General features: G+C 35.8%; 1 pseudogene; it reads right to left on the reverse strand.

The window, feature by feature from the left end:
* Positions 1-1,620: 1,620 nt before the first annotated feature.
* LOC112307216 (large ribosomal subunit protein uL4 pseudogene) lies at positions 1,621-26,332 on the reverse strand (annotated as a pseudogene).
* Positions 26,333-26,565: the final 233 nt, after the last annotated feature.

The following is a 26,565-nucleotide window of genomic DNA, read 5'->3' on the forward strand; positions in this document are numbered from 1 at the left end:
ATACCCTCCTTTAAGGATGTTATTATAAGTAAATCTAATGTATTTTAGGTAGAGATGAGACATAAACGAATGTATAACATTTGATGATACCAAATGACTGCAGACAGATAAACATTGAATAGGACATTTTTTCCCTAGACAATACAGAAATGTCTTTCCATAAATATTTTGCATTTTATAGGTTTCCTTCTTTGTCTTTTACTATGCATTAAAAGTAGCATTTCTATATTGATTTTTGTTTACATTTTGAATTTATCGAAAGGGATATAGATGAAATCTCTTATCTAAAGAAATAATAATGAGAAAAATACTGTGACATTAGCCATTAACGAAGCAAGAAATAACATATTATAATTATTTCTCCATGTTTTAATGTCTCATTTTGTCACCACAAATATTTCTGTAGTAAGAACCAAGTAACATACCCACTTGGGTTTCAATGTTTTCCTATTTCATTAAGTTTTAGATGGGAAATAGATTTATTTACTCCAGAAATATCTATGCAGTTTTTACCATGTGTTAGGCACTATGCTAGAGTCAGATAATATCCCATTTAATTTGATGAATAGCTATGGAATCATCTATATTTCTCATAGTTTAATTAGGAAGGGAAAGTGAAGTGTCCTAAGAGCTAGAAAGACAAAATTCTCACCCAACATTGGTAAGCCTACAAGAAAATAAAATAGAACTTTTCCTCATACCCTACATACTTCATATTATTCTAGTAAAAATAAAATGGGGGAAGGTATCTGAATAATTAAAAATTTTAGATAAATTAATATTAGTTTAATAGAAAAAAAGAGTAAAGTTAGATATCAGTATTTTTTCCTATCCATTAGCAAAGAATTCTTCAATTGAATAATTTTAGGTTGCAAATAAAATTTACATTTTTGTTACAAGAATATTATAATTTTAACATTATTATTAACTCTGGATTCTGAACTATTATAACAAAATTTATATTGACATTTTCCACAATTGAGTATATTAATATATAATGACTGTATTTTGTTTAATCATTAATGTTTTTTGACCACCAAATCATCCAGAATCATCTAACATAATTGCACCATATTTTCAAAAGATTTTGTGAAAGGAAAAAAAACACACTGGCCTTCACCTTGCCTTGTTTTTCAGTTGAACATTAGGTAGATATTGGTATATCATAGTCACTGACAACATCAATAATAAATCATAAGCTGTCATTGGCCTCGAAAACCCCAGCTTGAGCTGAACTATATGAATGTGCAAAGCAATACCAAAAGTGGAAGCTGTAGTCATTTATCTACTTTCTTGATGTTCTGATGTCTTAATGTTAAGTTTGATGTTCATATTCTGACTGGTTCCAATATGTTGTGTTTGGCAATAAAATAAGGTTAGACTTTATTCCAGATGGTGAACATACACACATACAATATGGGGAATGAAAATATTAATTTTGGCTATATAGAACTATAAAAAGAAAATGGTACCTCTTCCTCTAAAAGGAAGCTAAGGTGCTAAAGGGCTATTAACAATCCATTCATTTTGTCAGAGACATGTGTGGAAGAGAACCTGCATTGCAGAAATATTAAGACAAATTTTAAATAGCATTTGTTGAGAGTTGAATAACAGTGCTTTCTATTGGGAAGCACACGCCATGCTTTCGAATGCAGCCTTCAGACAGTGCATGCAAGCATTGTCAAACAGCACTGCTTTGGAGAGTAATGTGTCCAAGCTGAAGACAGAAAAATACTCTTCTTCTGGAAACTCATTCTGGAATCAAACAGAGCTGGGTCATTTATTATAATTCTTTCAGTAACGTGAGCTTTATAATTAACTTCAAGAAGTCTCTAGACTCTCAGCTCTCATTGTCTAGATTAATGCTTTCTTCAATATTCAAATGATTTGGTAAAAGAATAAACAAATCTAATGAAGTTTGCCTCAGACATTTTTCCCCCTGGGGCTCCAATTTCCAGCACTATGGGTGATGAGTTTCCATATTTTTAGACCACACCTCTTTAAGGTTTATTAAGAGGTATCAAAAGATAGTCCAGATACACTGCAGTAGGAAAAAAGAAGGCAGAGATTCATTGAAGAGAAAAATACTTCTTTGAAGGAATTAGTGAGAGTTGAAAGGACAGGGTCATACTCCCTCATCTGCTTTAAGCCAGGTAAAGTGAGCAGAGAGAGAATTACTTGAAGAGACTTTGGCAGTGGTGATGATGTGGTGTTGGCTTGGTTTCCAGAGGGGATACCACAATTTTCTGTGTAGCTGAACATTTGCTAGTCTGTAGAAATAGATCTGACCCTGTTATGACACCATCACTAAATACAATAAACAGATATTTGGTAAAGTTGACATCATTGTGCAGAGTTCAGTCAGAACATGGAGATTTGGACTTAACTCTCCTCTGAGGGACAGAGGAAAGCAGTTGACCATAGCTACCTACAGAACAGGACAAAGGGAGAGGAGAACGATGAATGTGACCTGTGCTTCCTGGGTTACTGGGGCAACAATGAATGAATTCCTGTGGCATTGGCTCTTTGATGTGTGTGTGTTGCTTCTAGAGACTTGACCTAGAATATCTCCTTCTGGGTCCAGATATTGTAGCAGAAGGGCTGGAGGGGAGGAGTTTGGGAAGACATGTAAAAAGTTATTTGAGTAGAACATTACCTACAGCATGTAATATTTCAGTGCAGCGGTCCCCGAGGAAGGTTCTTGAAGTTACACAAAAAAGCTGCATACAAGAGATCACCAGAATGTGGACATGCTCCGTATAATGCTAGATAACATCAGCACCAAACAAGGAATTTGACGTGCTATCTGATTCACCCTCACTCTTTTCCCTGCCCCTGATCCTATGAAGCCAGAACAGCAAAGGGGTTGGGGGAGTATGTGTAATAAGGAGAGCAAAAAGAACAGATCATACTCCCTCTCTTACTGACGTTCTGAGAATTCTAAGGGTGGCCTAAATTGCAAAGAACAATACATTTGAATTGATTTTGATTCAAATTTATTAGCACTTTTGAATAACTGAAATGAAACTCTTCAAATAGCTGCAAATGAATAGGAATTTAAGGGAATATGTTTGAGACTTTGACAAAGAATAGGGAAGAGAAGTTTAAGAAGATGGGTTTGAGGTCCATGGTGGAAACAAAATAAAGCTATTTCCATATTACATCCTACTGAGAATACCTACTTTGTCTTGAGGTGACTCAGACTGTAAATTGTGGTTCAACCACTGACATGGACCGGGCACTTCCAGTCCCACCCACAGACCAGGGTCAGTCATTGGTAACGATTTGGCTTTGCCATAAAGATATAATAAAAATGACAAAAATGTAGCAAATTTAATTGATTTTTAATGTATTTAACTTAAGTGACAACACTTTATTCTAAAATAATGTACTTTACATTTAAAATATCTATTATGCTAAAAAATATAGGAAAGGAGAGTAGCTGTGTTTTTCTTTGATTATTTATTCTTTCTTGGGGAAAAAAAACACACGTGAGGTTGTCAACTCTATGTCCGCACTCATACTATTTTTTAACCATCCACATGCTCCATTTACCTAGGACATGTTATTTAATCTAAAATCACCTAATTAATCATGTTTTCATTCTGACTTCACTGACTTAAAAATAACTATTTAAAAAATTTGGTTTCATGAATTTAAAAAAGTAGAAATGGATTTCTTTTAAGAGTTTCTATGGTAAGATAAGTGAGTTACCTAATGTCTGACCGATGATTCTGAAATTTTCATCTCGTCCTGCATTGAACTGCCCTTCACTGAACTGGTCTGCTTCATCACTGGACTGTTTACTCTTCTCTCTTCACCTCTGCAGAAGCAGTGAAGGTGACACTGTAGTGAGCCATATTTGGAGTGGTGCCTCTGGGAAAAACATTTTGCCTCAAGGAAAAATTCTTACTGAAAATGCCCACATCTTTGTCTTATTGCCCATTTCATTATTTTCCATATGCAAAGATATGTTCGTTCTTTGAATGTGCATAGAGCTATTCAATCCATGTAGCTAATCATTTTAGACTGAGAAAACAAAACCACGCGGAGTCGAATGAGTCATTTTCAAGAATAAGCTCAAAATAGCTACTTTCCTCATCTTTGTTTCCAGCAGCAATTTTACTTCACAACACAGTGATTTCTGCCAAAGTAACATGGCAGGGTGGGCTATGGAGGAAGTGGGGGGAACTGAAAAAGGCAATTATGAATTGAATTGAATTCTGCTAATGCATACTTTTTAATCAAATCCAGTCTTACTAGTACAGTACATTCTGTGCTTTGTTTCATGTATTTTTCTAAATTGGAATTCTCTTTTTCCACCTACCCATGACTTTTAACACCAATGAATAGATGCTTCCTATTCTCAGTGGTCAAAACACCTGCCAAAACGCTTTTCTTGATCAGTGCAGTTTTCACTGATTTTCTACCTCTTTATCCCACTGTGCAGTCTGCCATATAAAGACCTGCCCCTAATCTTTGTGGTTGTGTCTTTTGGGATAATCTCTACCACGGGGATCCAAAACTTTCATTTTACTTAATCTCTATGAGGCACTTTAGGGATTCAAAGATGGGGTTTAGAGTCAGTCAGCATAGATGTGGATTCCACAGTATTGCCACATATTGCCATTTGTTGGTGTGGCAAACCACAAAGAATATTTAAGAGGGCTTGGCACATAGGGCACTTTAGGGATTCAAAGATGGGGTTTAGAGTCAGTGAGCATAGATGTGGATTCCACAGTATTGCCACATATTGCCATTTGTTGGTGTGGCAAACCACAAAGAATATTTAAGAGGGCTTGGCACATAGGGAGCTTGCAATAAATGCTACTTGTTGCTGCTGCTACTGTTGCTGCAGCTGTTACTGTTAGTTTCCATGCAATTAAGATGAATGGCAATGATCATTTGCTAGAAACTTACTAGGTAATTGTTACTTCTATTACATATCTTAAGAGTTCTTTAATTCATTTAATCTTTGCTTTCCTACCAGCACTACCAATGTTTTCACATAGTTATAGTTTTGAAAATTGGATCTAGTTTTTATTAATGTAACCCTAGTGGTATGGGGCTGTGTGGACTGGCTTTACTCCCACCCTTCAAAAAATGTATAAATTTGCACTACATATTTTAGACCCATATGTCTGGTTTTTAAAATATGAGCTCCTTAAAAGTGGGTATTAGAAGACTATGTTGACTGTGCTTGCTTAATTAATGACTTTCAAAAGTTTAAAAAAAATAAGAGCAATGACAAATCTCAGTAAGAAAATGATAGTTAATGCATAATTAAATTCAATATTAGCATAGCCTGCTCAGTGTTAGGACGGAGCACCTGTCTCCATCCTGTTCTTTCCTATACAAAGGACTCATTCATCTTTTCAACAGTAGAAGGAGCTCTCAATTGTAATTACTAGGTTTTAGAAAACATCATTTTTCAATAAAAAGCTGTTAAAGTTTGTGAATTCCGAGCAATAACAAATAGCTAATGCAATTTATGTCAGGCTGAACATTAAACACAAGCTCTCAAAGGGCAATAGAGTCTTTTTGAGGACCCATTGTCCTTGAGATGGAGGACACAAAATAAAACAAAAGCAGGTCCCATTTTTGCAGCTTGATAATGTCATCCTGGTGATCAGAATCTCTCTTTTATTTAACTTCCTTCCTCTTTTCAAATAGATTTTTCTCACTTTACCAGGGATAATGCAACAATCTATCTGGAGCTCAAACTAAAGCTCTGAAATAAGAATGAAGGAAAACAGCACATGCACAGATACCTCTTTCTCTTTTAATGTGTGTGGTTTAAGAGAACAGAAGGCTTACAGTATGGGAGATGATTTTCCTCCTATGTCCGTGCATCATTTGCCACATGCGCTCTGCTAGATGGTTTCCAGGATGAGTGTGGAGCCCACCAGCCCTGACGCTCTGCAGCCATCCAGCTCCAGACAACGCCTCCTAAGCTGCAGGAAGCTGTCAAGCACGTGCTGTCAGGAGCAGATGCTCTTACGGTTAGTAAACATAAGGCTGAAGTGCAGAGTGACTGTCCTGCCTTCTTTTGGAGGAAGTGCATTTCTTTTGCTATTTTCAGAAACAGTGCAAGTCCACTGAATACATAAAAAGCAATCTTGTCTGTAAGTATGGTGACATATGGAGTGTTATTTTTTAAGATAATGTCACCAGTTGATTTCATTGGAATATCTGTAAAAACTTTTCTCAGTGATTACTTTGTTTCTGCATGGTTTTAAATATTTACAGGTGACATTTTAGTTCAATGTTCATATATATCTGTCATCACATCTTAGATCTTGGCTTTTAAAAGGAAGAACATGTACAGTGGGCAATATCAAAAGCATAATATTACCTTTCCTGTGAAACATATGTGTAATTTAACACTTAGATTATTATCTTAAAACAACATGGGAGATAGATTTCAATTTACCCAAAGCAAAACAGACTTCATGTACATCAGACCTCGCAGACAAATAAGTCCTCCCACCCAATTAGACACACTGACAGACTATATACACTGTCTGTTTTAATAGACTAATTCAAATATAAATTAAATATCCTCTACTTCATATAGATATTAATGCCAGGTTCAACACACAAACCCTTAGTACTTTTATTTAAAGAGCACAGCTATTACTATAGATGAATATTTTTGCCAGAAAACAAGAAAGAAAATTGAAACAGAAGCCCAAAATCATAAATGTTACTTAAATAACACAAAGTGTACATTAACTAATCTTAGCATAATACTAAATTTTTATTGTTATTTTTTCCTCTTTCTTTTGTTTTTAAAGCAGAGCTCCAACATGAATATTCATGAAGAACTTTTCTGAAATTTGATTTGCCCTATCTGAATCTTACTAAGGAAAAACAAATTTTAATTTAAGTAACATTATATATTCAAAACACATGACATTAAAAAATGTGATTGCTGTGACTAGGCCAGGCCTCGCCTCATTTAGGAGTACAGCAAATTCTATTTAACCCACAGACTTAAGTGCTATTCCACCAACATTCATTTAGTTACCAAACTTTTACGAAGGCCTCTGTGGTTCAGGTTGCATGACTATAGATTCAGGACACAAAAATAAATACCACCTTTGTTACCATCAAGGAAATCGAGACTAGTGAAAGCAATAACCATGTGTAGGTCATTGTAATATATCGTGGCAATGCTACATATAGAAGTACATATTTGCAACAATGGCTTAAAGGAGAAGCAGTTAATCTGTGGATGTAGTTAAAGTGGTCTTCAGTAAATAATCTGCAGATCACCAAGCAGATAAAGTGTTCTAGATACAGGGCTCAACGAACGTGGAAAGTGTGGAACCTCTCCACATGTTGGTGGACTGCCAGAGACTCCGAATGTCGGAAATGCAGTCAGTGAAATGAGAAGATGTAGGCAATGTGGTTTGGAAAAGCTGAAACAAGAAAAGGCCAGTTCATGGAGGTTCCAGGGGAAAAAAAGATACAGTACAGAGCATTGACACAATTAGATAATGAGGCATTTTAAAAGATATTCAGACTAAGGGTTTTTAGTAGAATTAAGAGGGTCAGGAGACTACTGAGGATGACTCTATGATCATCCATGAAAGATGTTGAAGGCTTAAAGTAGGAAAGTCAGTTCTGATATCAAAGGAGACAACAGGCTCAAAAGACACCCATCTGGCCTAAACTTGACCTTAGTTATAAAACCAGTTCTTTAATTACTCTGAATGAAATTTTAGGATATACTAAAAAATGTGGGTGCATAGCTCAGAAGAAAATAGGAATAATAGGGAGAACCAAGATGGCGGCGTAGGTAGACACACTGCGCCTCCTCGCACAACCAGAACCGACAGAGAATCGAACAGCAAGGGGGACCAACACCAAGGAAACAGAAAATAATCATTCATCCAGACTGGTAGGAGGGGCGGAGACGGCACTGGGGTGGAGAGGACTCGCGTGGCTGTGGCGGGACTGAGACTGGCAGAGTGTGGGACAAATGGCGCAGGCAGTCCGAGCACTAGCAGACCCTGCGGTCCCACATTTGCACAGATAAACCCAGAGGGCCGGACTCAGAGTGGCGGAGAGTGGGGCAGGCAGAGCGGCGGATAGCACATTGCGGCACCACGTTCGCCCACAGATAAACCGGACGAACGGCGGGCAGAGAAGCAGACCGCTGCGCAACCCAGGGCTCCAGCTCGGGGAAATAAAGCCTCAAACCTCTGATTGAAAGCGCCCCTGGGGGTTGGGGCGGCAGGAGAGACTCCCAGCCTCACAGGAGAGGTTGTTGGAGAGACCCACAGGGGCCTAGAGTGTGCACAGGCCCACTTACTCGGGAACCAGCACCAGAGGGGCCCAGTTTGATTGTGGGTAGCGGAGTGAAAGACTGAAATCCGGAGGAGAGTGAAGCGGGCGCCATTGCTCCCTCTCGGCCCCGCCCCCACGTACAGCATCACTGCGCAGCGACCAGCATTACCCCGCCCCGGTGAACACCTAAGGCTCCGCCCCTTAAAGTAACAGACGCGCCAAGACAAACAAAAAAAATGGCCCAAATGACAGAACACTTCAAAGCTCCAGAAAAAATACAACTAAGCGACGAAGAGATAGCCAACCTATCGGATGCACAGTTCAAAGCACTGGTTATCAATATGCTCACAGACTTGGTTGAATCTATTCGAAAAACAGATGAAAAAATGAAGCCTATGCTAAGAGAAACAAAGGAAAATGTTCAGGGAACCAATAGTGACGAGAAGGAAACTGGGACTCAAATTAATGGTATGGACCAGAAGGAAGAAACAAACATTCAACCAGAAAAGAATGAAGAAACAAGAACTTGGAAAAATGAGGAGAGGCTTAGGAACCTCCAGGACACCTTGAAACGTTCCAACATCCGAATTATAGGGGTGCCAGAAGGAGAAGAGGAAGAACAAAAAATTGAAAACTTATTTGAACAAATAATGAAGGAGAACTTCCCCCATCTGGCAAAGGAAATAGACTTCCGGGAAGTCCAGGAAGCTCAGAGAGTCCCAAAGAAGCTGGACCCAAGGAGGAACACAACAAGACACATCATAATTACATTACCCAAGATTAAACGCAAGGACCTACGTCCAAGATTACTGTATCCAGCAAAGCTATCATTTAGAATGGAAGGGAGGATAAAGTGCTTCTCAGATAAGGTCAAGTTGAAGAGGCTCATCATCACCAAGCCCTTACTATATGAAATGTTAAAGGGAGTTACCTAAGAAAAAGATCAAAAATAGGAACAGTAAAAATGACAGCAAACTCACAGTTATTAACGACCACACATAAAACAAAAACGAGAGCAAACTAGGCAAACAACTAGAACATGAGGGTTGTCAATAAGGGAGTGGGAGGGGGAGAGGGGGGTAAAGGTACAGAGAATAAGTAGCATAGATGATAGGTGGAAAATAGACAGGGGGAGGGTAAAAATAGTGTAGGAAATGTAGAAGCCAAAGAACTTATAAGTATGACCCATGGACATGAACTATGGGGGGGGAATGTGGGAGGGAGGGGGGTGGGCAGGATGGAGTGGAGTGGGGGGGAAATGGGACAACTGTAATAGCATAATCAATAAATATATTAAAAAAAACAAAAAAAAAAAAAACAAAAAAAAAAACAAAAAAAAAAAAAAAAAAAAAGAAAATAGGAATAATAAACCGAAAAACGAATGAATACTTCCCTGATAAATTCAAAGTTTGAACATGGTAATTAAAACATAAAATGATCATCTCATCAAGTTGGAGAAAGCGTATCGTGTAAGTTACAACTAGAAGACTAATGTGTGTGCTCATCTTGACCTTATGACAATTGTCTGATAAGGGTCAGTCACTTACACTCCTGATGCTTTCATTATTCTGTTATATTAGAATCAAATTACTATGAAATGAACAAAACAGATTCATACAAAAACATATAAAAACATTATTGCCATCAGTCTATGTATAATATTATGTCTAAAATTATCTACATATTTTAAAACATGTATTCCTCCACATGTGTTAAGCACTTTGATGGTAATAATATAATTATAAATAAAAATCTCCTCTTATATTTAACCTTAATTGAGTTAGCTGTTTCTGGTGAATTTGTTGGTTAGAAAATAGAAACATAAAGAGCTATTAATTTTTAAAAAGATATTTAAAGTAATAATTTTACTTCTTTAAGCATCTCTATTCTTTTATCATAAGGAAATCATTTAAATAAGCTATCCCAGAATTGGAAACTACCAATCAATCCCAGGTAAATTAATTAAACCATTAGGTAACAGGAACTTAAAATCTTCAGATCATGATAAATAGAAGTATTCAAATCTTGTCATGCAAAAATTAAGCATTTATGATAATTATTTATGGGGAAATGATAAGTGAATGCTTTATGAGCTATGATTATTAATATAAGTTAGGTGATTATCAGTCTGCATTTCTGAAACTGAAAGTGTCATTCTTTGGACAATGTTTTAATAAAAAGCAACAACAGTACTATGAACACCTAGTCTGTATTGTGTGAGAAATATGTGTTGGATATCAATTGGAATATCATCTTAGATTTGAAAGAATGTCAACCTAGAAATGCTGATCTTTTGATAATCATTTCTTAGTGACTGAGCTACATGAGAGTCTTATATACACAGGCACCTTGAAATGCAATAAAACTATTGCATTTTTAACTTTCAAATAATTAAAAGATTCTTTTTTGCTTCTACCATTATAACCACCACACATCATGTTTCTCTTATTATTCATTTGATATTTTTCTTAAGGCAGGTGAGACTGATGAAAAGGACTAGAGCTGTTCCTGAATTATCTTTTAAATACAACAATGTAAAATCAAATTATGAAGTCCCTGAATAAAACTGGCATAGAAGTGAACAATTCAAAAATCAGGCAGGTTATCTTTTATGTGTGTTAATATAATAGAAAGCATTAATTGATAATTTTATCAATTTTTAAGACATTCATTGATATGAGGAAAAGCTACACAATTGTGATGAATGAAATCAAATAAGAACTCAATAAATAGAGAGATATTCCCTCTTCATGGACAAGAAGATGTGATATTGTCAAGGTGTCCATTCTTCCCAACTTGATTTATAGATTCAGTGAAATCCCAAGCAAAATAACAGCAAGTATTTTATGAATATCTATATGGATATGGATATTTTATGCATATCAATTTATGGAAAAATTGATTCTAAAGTTTATGTGGAAAGGCCGAAGACCCAGAATACCTAACATAATTTTGAAGAACAACAAACTTTCGGGACTGATGCTACCCAACTTCAAGAGTTACTATTGTATAATCGTACAGTAATCAACACAGTGTGGTATTGGTGAAAGGCTACCCAACAAGGTCAGTGGAACATAATAGAAAACCCAGAAACAGACCCACATAAATAAGTCAACTGATCTTTAACAAAGGAGCAAAGATAATAAAATGGAGCATAGATAGTCTCTACAACAAATGGTGCTGGAACATTTGGACATTCACATGTAAAATAAAAGAACATAGATATAAACCTTCCACCTTCCACAAAAAAACCCTCAAAAGGCATTATAGACCTAATGGTCAATGCATAATTATGAAACTCCTGGAAGATAACGTAGGACTGTGTTGTGATGACCTTGATGATGTCGACATTTTCAATATAATACCAATCACATGATCCATGAAAGATAATTGATAGGAGGGACTTCATTAAAGTTAAAAATTTCTGCTCTGTGAAAGACAGTGTCAAGGGTATAAGAAGTTGCAATTTATAATTACAAACTAAGATTCTTATATATCAATAATATATTGTCATCAGTATATCATATAATATTAATGTTATATATAATTACATGTAATTTTTAAATCAAATTAATGTTCTAATTGACAGCATCCATATGGGTTTTTAGTAAGTCAACTTAAGTCTTATCTTGCCTAATTTTAGCATCCTCCTTGTAAACTGCCAAAGTTAAAAGAAAAAAAGTATACTACCCATTGTTGAAGTCTTTTATATCTTAAGCTACAAAACTCAAGATCCTAGAAAAGACTGAACACTAACAAGAAATACTTTGTACTCTTCTCACCACCATGATGAAATAAAATATTTCAAAAGCCTTAGAAAGCGAGTGTTTCTTTTCTTTTTAAATATCTGATATAAAATATCAATAGCTACTGGATAATTTATCTGTAAAAATACTACTTAACATTTTCCTGTTTATCTTTAAATTATTTGGGGGAATCTTTTAATGTGCACAGAGAAGAGTTGATGTCAAATATCAGCATTGTATAGTGCTCAAAACTAGCACGTTAGCTTGACTTCCAAAATGATGGAATTAAAAAACACATTTCATTGAAGCATAGCTGTTGCACGATGTGTGGACGCATTTGATGTATTCTTAAACATTCGTTTTTAGTTTTACATTTACTTTATATTTAAGGCAGTTGTTTGATTAAAAAACTTAAAGCCTACTTTTAATTTAGCAAAATTGAGTTGTTATATTTCATCTTTATAGAATCCATATTGCAGTGTATGCTGTAATAGAGTTTAAGAGAATCTGTTCAAAAGCTTTGCTACATATTCTAGGAATAAATGTCGCAATTGTTTTCTGTTGGGTTGTATGAGATTGCTCACTGCCCTTGGGGATATTCATTCCTGATTGCTGCTCCACTGTCATAAGTCTCTTGAAAGAGGAAACAGTGAGTTGTTCCTTAAGAGCAATTACCAGTAACATCTGAGAAAGCGAATTTGAGAAATCAAACTCATTTGTAGCATATTGCTAACTTTGCATTAATGTGGATTTGTTTACACAAATAACCCATCAAGTATGTTGCTTTCCAAATTCACAGAATTACATTCAATCTTTCACAGTATCAAAGACATACACAGAAAAAGAAAATAGGAAATTGAAGGCATATAATTTAAGAAAAACAGTGACTGAAATATAAGGATTGTTCGTTTCCCTGGTTTGTGCCTAAGTCTTTGATCCTCAATTGATTGAGGAGACTCTAGTTATGATAAAATACTATTTTCTAACTTTAGAAATTTTGTGTTTTGTTTATGTATATGTTTCTGTTTATAATTTTAGAACTGAATTAACTTTGAAAAAGTAGATATAAGAAAGAACAATATACTTGATAGAACCACTGACAAGGTTTTGTAATGACGAAAATGAGAACAAGTTTATTTTTATTTTGGTAAAGTGTTGAAGGAAGACCTTAGCTACTTCAGAAGCTGAGTGCGGTGGGCACAAGGGGGTGCTGAGTGGAATGGGGATGAGTGAGGGGTGTGCTGCATGGGCAGCAGGAGGGGGGACCCCCTGCTCCCTTCTGAGAAGATGGATTGAGAAGAACTGATGCTCAGTCCAAGATCTTGCGCTGTCTTAACTTGCCCTGGCTATGCCACTAGCAGGCTGGGTCACTGGTCGCCAAGGCACAAGCTACATTTTTTTTTCTATAGACACACATAGCTTTTTGCTAGTTGAGTAATACACCAGCAGGGTCCATCTGAAAGCACGTCTTTTTAATTTTCAGAAAGGGTGCATGTATATAAGCAGAGGTACTGATACTAATTAAGTGACCCTGGGACAATTCCAGTTCCACATTTCTAGGGTTAGCATGTACACAAAGTGGGTATGAAGGGCTATTTAGCAATAATTTGAAAAGTATCAACATCAGTTATTATATATGGGTTCCACCTGCAGCTCTACCTCTCACTAACCCAGCTGGACTTCGGCCTCCCCATCTACAGTCAACAGAGATGCTGAATTTTTCGCCTGCCATAAAGGTGGCTGGGCACATTACATGAGGTGCTATGATTACTTCATGAGCTGGGAAGTATCAGAAACATGTGAGCTATTATTTTTTTAACTTTTTTTATTGTTGTTCAAGTACAGTTGTCCCCATTTCCCTCCTACCACTGCCCCCACTCCAGCCATCCCCACTTCCCACCCTTGATCCTACTCACCTTTGGTTTTGTCCATGGGTCCTTTGTACATGTTCCTGACAACCCTCCCCCCTCCCCTCTTGTTACTGTCAGTTTGTTCTTAATTTCAATGTCTCTGGTTCTATTTTGCTTGCTTGTGTGTTTTTAATCAGGTTCCACATGTTGATGGTTGTAGTGTCGCAGTGGAAAGAATGGTGAACTGGAAGGGTAAAGGCAGCTTTTTCTTGGCAATACAATATTAATCCCAAGAGGAAAAAGGAGGAAGCTTGGGGAAAGGCAAAAGTTTTTGACTCAGATCTATCTCAACCCCCACACTTTTGTGAATATGCCTGAAGAATTTTTGATGCTGAAAAAGCTTTAGGCTAAGTGAGAAGTTTGTATAACATTTGACTTAGCATCCCTGCCTTGAACTTACATATTCAAGAGAGAAAGGTGGAAGGAGAAAATAACAGAGAACAATTTAAGCTATAAGTGAAACTTGGCCAGCTGAAGGATATAGAAAATGTGTTCTCAGCATGGCATCTCTACTATAATCCCTAATCTATTTGATAAGCTCAGGATATCAGTGCCTCCCATCATCTTATTTTCATAATTCTCACACAGAGACACTCTGTGAATAGGCCAACCCCAACGTAAACATACCTACAATACAACACACCTAAAATCATTATGTCAATAAAGCTACTTTTTTTCCTAATTAACTGTTCAAATGTTCTTTTTGATTAGAATGTGTAAGCAGGACCAGGCTTAGCTCTAATATTTTTGACCCAGTCACTGACCATGCAGGAAGCATGAAATGATATGACTGGAATCTTTCAGGAGATACATTCACAAATTTTGTTACATGATACAAATACCAAAATATACCATAATCGACACATGTCAACATTGCAGTATGGTGCCCCTGAGCTTCTCTATAATAGATGGTCATTTGCCATTCTACATTATTTGTCCCAACAAATTAAGTGCCTAGAGCCCATGGAAGCAGGGGATCTCAGTATGGTGCAGTTACAAGTTTATAATAACTCTTCTAACCTTTAATGCTTTATAATTAAAATCTCTGTTGAATGTCCTTATAAATTATACAAAAAGCATTTAGGATCTTTTATATAAATAAGGCATTCATATTGTCAAGGCATAACCAATATTCAAACAACCCAATTTTCAATGAGAACATGTCTATGCATAGCATAGCTATATAGTATATCATAAAAATAATTTATGTGACAAAAAGTTATTTTATGATCCAATTTCTGCATTTAAATTTTGATTGTTCCCTAAATCACGCCTTTTAACACCAAGTCTAGAAACCACTGTAAGCATGTTTATTGCCTTTATGATATCACAAGGAAAATGTAAATACCTAGAGGTTTAGAAATTTTTTTGTAGGAACCAATGGAATTAGTAACAAAACTACTAAGTAAATCACCCATCATGGCAACATGCTTGGGGTGACTCATTTTTATTCCACATTCCATTATTGCTTCCCAGTGGAATACTTGACGTTCCAACTAGGGCAATACTGTCTTCCAGAGACTTCTGCTGTATACCAAATCGTAAACAAATACACAAATAAGTAAATTCTAAGCACAAGCATGGATGGTGTGTTGAGTCCTTGAACTTATAAGTCATGTGTAATTCAGCAATTCTTACAGAAGATACCGAAGGATTATAGGCACTTTGTTCAAATCTTCCTCGTGAATAAATTAATAGTATTAATAGTTTTCAATCATAATTCTGATATTATTCTTATGTGAAGGAATTTCGACATTACTGATATAACTACCAAAGCAGTTTGGAATTTCAAATACTTTGTCTGTATGATTCTGTCAAATACTCTGTCTTCTTCATAAAAAGAGATAAGCCGTGTTCCACGGAGACCTTACTTTTGGGTCACTTTTATGTGCAACTTTCCCTAATAACAACATCAGAATTTGAATATTCTAATAAGGGCCATAAGTATAATATTTAAATAAGTTTATAAACTATTTTCCATCTATGTTCAATCATTCCAAAGAAGGTAACCTAGGCAATATCGAACTATAATAGCAGCAAAACCAGAAACAAAAAGTACTTTTTTGTTTGGTTGTTTTTTTGTCTGATTGATTTTAGTTTCATATTTGTTTGTTTTAAAGAAAGAAAAAGAATGTTATTTCTATTGTCTGCACACTGGCAGGGTAAAGCGATCACAGGAATTCTCCATGCGTAATGTCTGGTGGGCATATCAGCTTAAAAAAACAAGAACCACGCTGTCGCAAAGGGTATAAGCTCCTTCTTTCTCTCTGCTGTGTAGATTTCCATCGTGTAAGACAATCTAACAATAGCCAGAGGGGAGGGGGAAGGGGACAGTGGAGAGAGAGGTTTTCAGGAACTACTATAAAGGACACATGGACAAAACCAAGGGGGAGGGGGGAGACAGGAGAGGAAGGTGGGTTTAGCTGGGGTGGGGTGGAGGGGTGGGAAGAAAATTCAGACAACTGTAATTGAACAACAATAAAAAAACAACAACAAGCAAACCAAAGATTCCCTCAGGTTTCTGATTTACCTTGAAAGGTTATAGTCTAGTTGAGGTATCAGGGGCATCTACCAATATAGGTGTCTATTGAATGATCTTCTCTTTCATGAACTGATGAAGAGTGGCCTATCGTTTTTTATAATTAAATTGATTGGGGTGACATTAGCTAATAAAATTATGTAGGTTTCAAGTGTGCAATTCTATGATACCTCATTGATACATTGCACTGTGTGCCCATCATCCAAAGTCAAATCTTCTGAAGATTTGGCTTATTCTTTAGAATCTTCAAATATGTAGACTTAAAGGCATACTCTTTCTTCTTGTTAAGTGTCTATATATTGCTTCAGAGTTTTAGCTGGACACAAGAGGGTTTTAAAGTGGTGAGTAATAATTATGTCCTAGAAAAAACTTCAATTTGGCTCTTCACATTTAACACTAATGTTACACATTAGTGTAACATATGGAAAGCATAAGTAGAGCATGTTCTCTTGTCATTCCCACTTCTTAGAATCTTAGAAGGAAAGGGTCTAGAAGAATATGGATTAAAATAATACATTGAACTAGAAAGAAATGGATTTATGTTTAATGTGGTATCATGGATATAATTATCTTTGCCCTGAGTATTTTAAGAAAGGCATATGTTAGATATTTCTAAACATTAACTTTATTAATTTAATTCATAAATCGATTTCTAATTTTATTTTTCAAAAATAATCTGTCTTCTTTATTGTCTGGAATATCACTTTGTTAATCTGTCATAACAATTATTTTTGAGCACCTTACATTATAATGTACACATTTTTTTTGTTTCCTACTAAGTTAAAATTACTAAATGTCAGATACCACATGGTATTTCACTTTTGTATCCATGACACTAAGCCTGTTGCTTGGACTAAAGCAAGTACTTTTTAAATGTTTGCTAAATGGAACAGGCCATCTTTCCTCATCTTATTCTCCCTGAAGTCATGGCTAAGGGAAATCACTTAAAACCAGTGTTAATTTAGAAATGTGATGTGCTCAGGGGATTAAGGACGATAGAGAAAGAGAAAAGCACCTATTTCTGTATATTATATTACATTATTTAATTTTTAATTATATTGAAAAATTGAATAGTCTGGGTGTGGTTCTTATGCTTATATGAATGATAATTTTCACCCCCCCTCACTTAAGCAGATAATTTTCTTCTTTGTTTCTGAAGTTGGGTAAAGAAAGAAAATGTGTCTGTGGCCCATGGGAAATGATCAACTTCTTTAAATACTGAGGATTTTAAAAGATGTCTTAGAAAAAGTTCAAATTACAAAATATTTAGCATTCTCCAGCGATACTATACCTGAGATATTTTCTTTTAACATTTTGCTTCCATTGCAATGAAGACTTAATAGAATCTCAGCAGGCAAACTTCAGCTTATAGTAAATTCCCAAGCAAGATTTCCCAACTATAAACAAAACAGATGAGTTCTTCATGTATTCATATTTACTGACAAAAAATGTTACCTAAAGCAAAGGCATATAAATAATTTCTGTTGTATCTTAAAATGCTAATACTCTCAGTAGAATATCTCATGAAGTATTTATGTAGCACTGCTGGAGACTCTGGTGAACTGTAAATCATGACAAACGTCAGTACAAGACTCTCAAAAATAAGCTCTAGGATTTTAGAAACAGAACTGGTAGGTACATTTGGATTTTTCTGCCTAGGATTTGTCACTTGTTTTTTTTATACATTAACTGGCACACATCCCTACCACAGACCTTTTTCTCCATATTAAACTCTCTCCAATATGTGCAATTTTAAATATATCAGAGTATTATACAACTAATAAAATCAGTATTATGATGTAAAAAAGAGCTAAAATAACTGGACTCATTTTGAAATGAATGTTTTCATGATTTTCTCTCCAGATCAGTTTTGTAAATATTTTAATAGTTTGCGCTACAATATAATACCTCCTTGCTGGGTAGGTGAGAGTATTCATAGAAATATTTTTGTCATGTTCTTGGAGAAAGCAAAAAGTAGAAAAGAATGTAAAAGGAAAAAGAAAGGCTAGGAACATAAACTAAAAACAGTGAGCTTGCAATTACCTTTCTCATAGGAACTCATAGTGGCTGATTACATGTAGTCAGGAAACAAATCAAAGATTTGTGTCCTTGTAAAGTTCCAGTGTGAAAATTACTTAGGTCCTAGGTAAGTAGATTTGATATATGAAACATGAATAAATAAATCAAATAGAAAGCCTGAATTTTCTGAGCACAGAAAAGCAAGTTGCCACATTTCCTTTATCTAAATTCACTGGATTAAAGGTCCTTATTTAAATAATACTGTCAAACTTGTTTATTTTCACATTTTAATATGTGATACTTTTAACCTATAGACAGTTTAACATTAATAAACATATGTTTAGTAATTAAAAGGAGAGCCTTTGTTGGAATTTTCTCACCTCAGTTCATTTTTTTCTACTCAACACAAAAACTGATAGCTGGTATTATGTCATTTAAAGTAATACTATAAGGTTATCCAAACAACATTTCATTGAGGTGGAATAACTCATGCTGGGTCAGATTTAAAATATAATTAATTGTTCATATCAGAAGGAAACAGCACTGCGAAATAAAAAACAAATTTGCAACAACAAATATTTTCAGTAAATGAATTGCAGTAAATTAACAAAATCAGGAAAATACAAATTCAGGAAATTATTGTTGCTGGCCAGATATCCGGAAGTTAACTTATTACGGGTCAGTGGTTCAGAGCACAAGCTCGAGAGCATGACGACCAGAAACTCATGCAACCACTCCCTGCAGCTGTTCTTCTCTGTAAAGCGTAGGCAAGTACTAGCGTTGGCCTCTTTGTGTGCTGAAAGCAAGGTATGAATATACAATTTAACAGGTATTTAGAGTTATTATATAAGATATACAAAATATTGCTATAATGTCTTTTGAATATGAAAAAAGTGATGATGCTTTAGCATTTATTGCTGAGATGACAGAAATCACCCTAAGCTTATCTTTTTATTTCTACTTATTTAGAATCATCACATAGGATGTAGGGATGAAATAAACACACAGTTAACTTTTTCACTAAAGATATCCATGCATATAGTTAAATATAGAGTTATGGGGAAGTAGAGTCTTATTTGTTTTTTTTAAGGAAAAGAAATCATTAACAGATGAAGAACTAAAGGTTGATACAAGGACAGAAAGCATTACAGGAGAAGGTACAAAGTAGGAAAAACAGAGCGATTGGCTTGGATGAAATTAAAAATTTTATATCAGTAATTTAAAAAATCATCACATTATTTATATATAATAATATGTATTGGACTTACCTGCTTAGAATCAGAATATCTAGGTCAGAAGCAACGTTAAATGTAATCAAATCCAATTTTACAATCAACAGGTTAAAATTGGACCTATATGTACTTACGGAATAAATGTAGGATGTCTTCTTTAAATGAACATGTAAGTAATTCAATCTAATGTGCAAAATTAGGCACTGACTGAAAAATAGCTTGATACATTAAAAGAAGTGAGTTCATTACTAATAGCAGTGAAATTGAAATCTGAATCAAATCTGTATGGTAATAAAGGAATTTCTCACTGTCCTTTTTAAAAAGAATATTTCATGATGAAAAAAATACACCAGAACTACAGATATGTCAACATCATATAATCCAAAAACATTAATTTAGCCAGTAGCCACTTCATTGAATTTAGTTAGACACTGAGAGATTTGTGATTCTGAAAAGCCTACAAAACTGATAAGATTATAAGAAGTACTTTAATAATCAGAAAGGCATATACTTTCTGATTATTAAAAAATTATGTTACTCTCTAATGGCAGTTTTTATTAGTCAGTATTTTAAGCAAATTAAGCAGTATTGGTGAATACAGGGCTTAATGACCCATTAAAGAATAAAGAAATATATTATTTGAAGTGAGAGTAATTAAAGAAAATCTAAGACAGTGCCCACATGTATGAAAACATGTATATGCAAATATGACTATGAAATAAAATATTATTGCATTATAAAATATGTAATATCAGAAAAGGTTATTTGTATAAAATCATAATTGATCTCAAAATACAGAGTGGAGTAAAAGTAGGCTTACAGTTGTCCCTATAGAAAATAATACAATAATTAATAAATAAAATACAAGAATAAACTGTTTCACACACATAATTGTAAACCTACTTTTGCCACACCCTGTGTAAAAACATATATTAAACTCATATGATAAATTTACATGAAATTTAATTGTTTTACTCAAAATAGCTGTAAAAATAATGTACCTAGAGAAATAATTTTAAATTAAGTGTTCTAATTTTATTCACATAAGGACATGTAACCCTTCATTTCTTATCACTTTTCAATAAAAATTTTTGATGAATATTACCTTTTCTTGGTTGGTTATGAAAAATAATATTTTTTCTTGGCTAAAAGTTAAATTATTCTAAGTTTTTGTAGAATGCTGTCATTATATATCACTTGTAATTATATATATTTATGAATTTATACAACTTGGTTTATAATATTTGATGGGACAGAAAAATGTTTAACAATTTTTTTTAGTAAGAATGAGCAATGATTGAGTTTTAAATTTTTTGGAAGACAATTTTTTGGAAGATAAGCATGGTTAAGACCATGCTTAACCTCTTTCCCATTCTCTCAGATGTAGTCCTGTCTTCAAATGAAGTGACAGCACCTAGGATCATTTATACAAATAAATCCCGTCAGAATACAAAAAAAAAACCAAAAACCCAATAAGCAAGTCTGTCCATAATAGGTAACACGTGTACCCTATCACCCGCACTGTCCTGGCTCATTGCCCACTCCCCAAGGCTATTTGGGTCCGTGGAGGTGGGTGCCTGTCAAACAGCTCTTTTTCTGATGAAGACATCTGCCACACTCTTTACCATTTCCTCTGTTTTCCAAGTGTCCTAATAGAGATACCCATTCTCTATAATATTATGCAATGCCATCTCATTAATTGGCATATCTGGCTCATGTGTCTTGATTTATTCAGAGGCAGCGATTTGAATAGCAGCTATTTATATGTTAATTAGTAACGTGACACACAGCCCTGTGATTAGACCGCGAACACAGCCTATTGAGCATATTGCCATTTTCCATTTCCTCCAACATGACGATGAAGAGCTGCCCTCTCTAGATTCTTTTCATGTGGTTATGCAAATGAGCTCTATCTTTACAATCTTATTAATAAGGGGCACCCTCACATTAAGAATGAGTTTAAGGGAAAATATAAAGTGATTATAATCATCACATTGATCTTCTGTTGTGAGGATTTTGACTGACTTTACTGGAAGCCTTCTTTAACTGCAAAGGCTCCCTTAGAATTGAATAAAAGAAAAGGGAGAGAGCAAATCATTTGCAATTAGAGGACCACTCTAAAGGTAGTATTTCTCAATGTCATTAAAGAAAACAATTTGGAAGCTGAAAATATGAAAATACTATCTAAACCAAGAAAAGGCTGATTACAATGTATTTTTCTTTACTAAATATGTATTGAGGACCTACTAAGTTAGGCTTTGTACAGCGATAATGAAAAGGAAGTACGGGGGTGGGTATGGAAATCTAACATTCTTACAGTATTCTCAACATGAATTACAACCAGCAACTGATCTTTGGGAATTATGACTTGATGATTATATTAAAAACCATCCCACAATTTATTTGCTTAATACAGTGACCACATATTTTGCTTAAAACTTTGTAGGTTTAGCGGCTTAAATACTTTAGAAGTTTTAATGGAAGTTTAAGATTCTTACAGCTGTTCCCTTGCCTGAAAATTTCTCCTCAGACTGCAATTTCTTCGAAAATAATTTCTAAAGTGGGGAGAATGATTTGAGAGCCAGTTAGCTATACTTCCTAACCCCGCATGTTCTGTTCATCCTGTGTTCCCTCTAAATTCTGCTTACACGTTAAATGGTTCCCCATTCAGCTCAACTCTATCATAATACCTTATTTTATGTGGTCAGTAGTATCTAGCAGATGTTTACAGCATCTCTTCTGATCAGATCCAAAAAGTCTTGTGTACTTTTTTGAGACTCTAAAATACCACAAGTGACAGTTTGGCCAACTGTTTGTCACAGACACATAAGTTGCCATTTTTTCTACCCTTCACTAACAGCTTTCTCATTGCTTTCCCAGACAGTATAAATATTTCCTGTCTGCCACATGGTCCCAAAGCCAATGTCACATGTTTTGTGTTCTTGTTAGAGCAATGCCTCATTGCTGGCACCAGTTTCTATATTAGTTAACTTTTTTTTGCATAATTCACCACATCAACATTTAGTACCAGTAAAACACATATTTATTTAGCTCACAACTGTATGGGTTATTAATTTGGCCGGAACTCAGCTAGGTGGTCCTGCTGCTGGTATTGGACACACTTTCTCATGCATCTGCAGTAAATGTTGGGCATTTGGAAAGCACTGCTTTGCAGGGAGGACTGGCTGTCAGCCTCAGCATTGGAGCTGACTGGGCCTCATGTCTCTCAATATGTAACAGGCTATCCCATGAGCAACAGTGATGATAATAAAAGGGAAGCACTTTCAAGTTTCGGCTCCTTCGTCATGCTTCATATCGACCCATTATCCAAAAGGCCAAAAAAAATTACACAGCCACACCCAGATTTGGTTTAGGAAGGGATTATTGAGGGTAATGGTCACAGGGAGGCATGAATATATCCCACTCATCCAGAGGGTATTTTTAAAACCACATTATTGAGGTATGATTAATACATAGAAAGCTATATATACATAATGTATATAACTCTACAACTTTGCAGAGAAGCATATACCATGAAACCATCTCTACTACCAAGGCCATAAACATATTCATGACCTCCCAAACTTTCCTTCTGCCTGCTTTATTTTTATTATTATTATTGTGTGTGTATGTGTGTGTGTGGTAAGAATACTTGTCATAAGATCTACCCTCTTAGAAAATTGTGAGTATAAAGCACAGTATTGTTTCAATTTTAAGTATTATGCTGTAGGGTAAATCTCTAGAACTTATGTATCTCACACAACTGAAACTTTGACTGCTTAACTATCACCCTGATTTTCCTTTATCCACAAACCACTTAATGCCCATCATTAGATGAATGGATACAGAAAATATGGTATATACATACAATAGGATATTACCCAACAAAAAAACAGAAGGAAATCCTGCCTTTTGTAATACAACAGCATGGATGGCCTGGAGAGCACTATGCTAAGTGAGCCTGACACAGAAATACAACCCTACATGATCCCACTTATACAGGGTCTGGCAGAAGTAAGGCCTGCTTGAGCATGGTTGGTAGGGTAATAATATGGGTATAATAATTTATAGCTTTAGTTTGAACATTTCACCTAAAATGTCATTGATGTGCTTGAGTGTGATATTGTTATGTTACAGAATTACATGCTTATGACTTTGTAATATAAAAGGGGCTTTATTTCTGCCAGACCCTGTATATGCAATATCAGACAATAGTCAAACTCATAAAACCACAAGGTTTTAAGAGTTTTTTTTAAAATAAGTGCTTATTAGCAACAATAAAAATTATTAGACATTAGATTAATTTTTAGTAGTAAAAATAATTCTTTGTACATACTACACAAAGTGCTTTTTATTCAACGAAGTCTCCTCACAACTATAAAAATTATAGGGTTATTTAATAATGTAAATATGAGTTACGTATGACATCATTCACAATCAAGTTATATTATGATAATGCAAAGTGAAAACTCCAGGTATGAGATCTCTAAGTGTAATTTTGAAAAGAGATTTGGAGGGGGATTTACTAAATTATCCCCTGAGTTTTGGCCCCAGCACCAAACCCATTATGCATTGTGGTGGTAGCCTCTGTTAAACTGTGAGAGTCCAATTAGGATTCCCTGCTTTTATAGGTCCAAGAAAAAAGAAGCCAAGAAGCAGCTTTACTCACAACAGTACTCAGGAGCCCTCCTCTATTTCTGTTTTTTAATTCTTATTATTCTAGGAGAGAAACCTAGATTGGAATTTCCCTTATTCTCCTGTTACCTTTCACATTTTAAAATTTACATGACAGGGATTTTTCCAATAACCAGCCAATGTGTTTTTTAAATTATATTTTATTGGTTGTGCTATTACAGATGTCCCAATTTTCCTCCTTAGCCCCTCTCCACCCAGGACCCCCCACTCCCTCAGGCAATCTCCACACCATTCTTCACGTCCATGGGTCATGCATATAGGTTCTTTGGCTACTCCATTTCCTATACTGTACTTTACATCCCCATAGCCACTCTGTAACTACTGATTGTTACCTCTTAATCCCCTCACCTCTTCACCCATTCACCAATAACCCCGCCCCACCTGGCAACCATCAACATGCTCTCTGTATCTATGATTCTGTCTCAATTTCTTCTTCTTTGCTTTGTTTTTAGATTCAATTTTTGATAAATTTATATTTATTGCTATTTTATTGTGCATAGTTTCAATCTTCTTTTTCTTAAAAGTCCCTTTAAAATTTCATATAATAACGGTTTGGTGATGATGCACTCCTTTAGTTTTTTCTTGACTGGGAAACTTTTTTTTTTTCCACTGCCTTTGACATGTTTATTCAAAACTAACTGTCGGTACTTTATGGGATAAACAACTTTAAGTTTGCTTAAAAGCTGCTTGGTAGGTGCAGCCTTTTGCCCCACCCCAGGCTTCTTCTGCTTCTTAAGGCCAACCACCTTCTTTCCTTTCTTTCCTACCACAGGCTTCTTGCCTGGAACCCCCTTCTCATCCAATTTGGCTTTTAGTACCGCTGCTGCTCTATCTACCTGGAGCTTGTGATTCCTGGCCTGGCGAAGAATAGTGTTCCGGCGCATGGTCTTTGCGTATGGATTTAACTTCAACATGATTCTCAGGTTTTTCAGTGGATTCTTCTTCAGGACTCTGCGATGAATCTTCTTGCGTGGTGCTTGGAGGGCCCTTTGGATCTCTGGACTTTTTAAGATTCTGCTGAGGTCTGTATTGAGCATCTTGTGCATGGGAGGGTTGTAGTTACTCTTGAGGGAGGCTGCTTTACGCCAAGTGCCATACAGATCATCTAACTTGCGGAAAGCACTTTCAGTCCAAATGCAGAAACGGCCCACATGCCCACCAGGAGCAAGTTCCAAAATGTTCAGTTTGCTCACATTAAGCAGAGTAATTCCAGGGATGTTTCTGAAGGCTTTGTTGATACCGTTGTCCTCATTATAGATGATGCAGGGTCCCCTGCGCTGGATACGACGATGGTTTCTCATTTTGCCCTCGCCAGCTCTCATTCGCTGAGGCATAGACCTTTTTGATATCATTCCAGGCCTTAAGCTTCTTAAGAAGCAAAACAGCCTCCTTGGTTTTCTTGTAGCTTTCAACTTTATCTTCAACCACCAAAGGAAGTTCAGGAGCTTCCTCAATACGGTGACCTTTAGACATGACCAGTGCTGGTAATGCCGAGGCAGCTAGGGCAGAGCAGATGGCGTATCATTTCTGTGTTGTGTTCGCTCTGCAGTGCCAAAGGCGCCAGGTTTTGGTTGGTGCAAACATGCGGCCCCCACGACATGTGTTTCCAAAAGCACCCTGGCCAGAACGATGAGTTCCACCACCTGGAACTCTGGGAATTGGAGCCACAGCTCTACCAGTACCCCACGACTCGGCACTGGTTTGATGTCCTGCCAATTCACTGACAGCATAGGGCTGTCTATTGTTTTTGTGCAAGCTGGTGTGAACAAAGTTCACAATATCTGGTTGAATGGGAGCCTTGAACACAGCAGGCAAAGTGACATTTTTGCCAGATGATTCCCCCTGTTTGGAGTACGCTGATGTCAGTAGACGAGCACACGCCATGGCATTGAGAGGAGAAAGTACACTCCTCTCAGCCCGGGGGGCTCCCACAGGAAAAGGACTGGGGAACTCTTTATCTGCCCTTTGATTCTAAATATCTTTGCTGGGTAGAGCAATTTTGCCTGTAGGTCCCTGCTTTTCATGACTTTGAATATTTCTTGCCAATCCCGTCTACCCTGCAAAGTTTCTTTTGTGAAATCAGTTGAGGGTCTTATGGAAATTTCCCTGTAGGTAACTAACTTATTTTC

The sequence above is a fragment of the Desmodus rotundus genome, chromosome 1 (assembly GCF_022682495.2).
Source record: "Desmodus rotundus isolate HL8 chromosome 1, HLdesRot8A.1, whole genome shotgun sequence".
NCBI classification, from domain to species: domain Eukaryota; kingdom Metazoa; phylum Chordata; class Mammalia; order Chiroptera; family Phyllostomidae; genus Desmodus; species Desmodus rotundus.